The following is a 1192-nucleotide window of genomic DNA, read 5'->3' as shown; positions in this document are numbered from 1 at the left end:
CCCCGGAGCCCTCAGTATTACCCCCGGAGCTCTCAGTATTACCCCCGGAGCCCTCAGTATTACCCCCGGAGCTCTCCGTATTACCCCCGGAGCCCTCAGTATTGCCCCCGGAGCCCTCAGTATTACCCCCGGAGCCCTCAGTATTACCCCCGGAGCTGGAGCACAGGGCAGAGATAGAGAGCTGGCTGTTCCCCGGCCCCTCCAGACTCAGCTGTATTGATGGAGGTCACCCCGGGAGGTCTGTAGTGATCTCAGCGGCCCCGCGTAGTCACCCGGCGTCGTCTCTTCATATCGAGCGTCTTATAGATCTTCTCTTCCTGCGCACATTCCGCTCCTCTACACAAGGCTGTCAGAGTGATTAGAGGCGCCGCCATATCCAGCCGCGGCTCCCCACCCCCGCGGGGCCCCATAATGCCGCAGACTCCATGATCCGATATGAAACCTTCATAGACTCCTATTTACTACAGACCCGGGCTTCCCCAACCACCCCCACCCCCGTCTCAGCTCTTCCCAAAGGGGGGTAACGAAATATCGTCCTCATACAAGAGACACGTGTGTTCCTTCCAGATCTGTGCAGTCATCCCGTGTGAGGAGCTTCCTGTAATGAAGACCGGTCACTGCCGCTCTCTCTCCTTGTGCAGGGTGACTGGTCTTGTCTCCGCCCCCTCCTGTAATAAAGACCGCTCACTGCTGCTCTCTCTTCTTGTGCAGGGTGACTGGTCTTGTCTCCGCCCCCTCCTGTAATAAAGACCGGTCACTGCTGCTCTCTCTTCTTGTGCAGGGTGACTGGTCTTGTCTCCGCCCCTTCCTGTAGTTTTTCTGCAGGTGGAGCCTGTTGGGCCCCTCCCACAGCTCGGTTCCCTGCTCAGGGTATGAAATTAAGGATCCTAATCCTACCAAGGAGGTCCTTGTTCAGTCACTTCCTGTTATAGGGTGACAACGCTCTCTCCCTGATCCCAATGGTGCTCATGCCTTATTACCCTGTCACACGGACCTCCAATGGAGACTACAAGTGACAGTTCCATCACACAGACACGGTCCACTGTTGTCACCATCAGGAAACCCGCCCTGAGAAATACCGTGCAGCCATTGCTGGAGTCATGTGGACAAGAAGTGTCTGTAAAGAGGCCGCAGGAGATGAGCAGCACTGAGATGGAACAAAGGATATAAACAGACAATTGTCTATAATATA

At 55.6% G+C, this 1192-nt stretch overlaps 1 protein-coding gene across 1 annotated transcript in view; it reads left to right on the top strand.

Annotated features, from left to right (window-relative positions):
* Positions 1–1192, top strand: part of DOCK3 (dedicator of cytokinesis 3) — a 99500-nt gene that overhangs the window by 1833 nt on the left and 96475 nt on the right. The gene's annotated exons all lie outside the window — the stretch shown is intronic.

This window comes from Nanorana parkeri, unplaced genomic scaffold (assembly GCF_000935625.1).
Source record: "Nanorana parkeri isolate BGI_ZX_2015 unplaced genomic scaffold, ASM93562v1 scaffold1966, whole genome shotgun sequence".
NCBI lineage: Eukaryota > Metazoa > Chordata > Amphibia > Anura > Dicroglossidae > Nanorana > Nanorana parkeri.
This window is presented reverse-complemented; position numbering and strand designations above follow the sequence as displayed.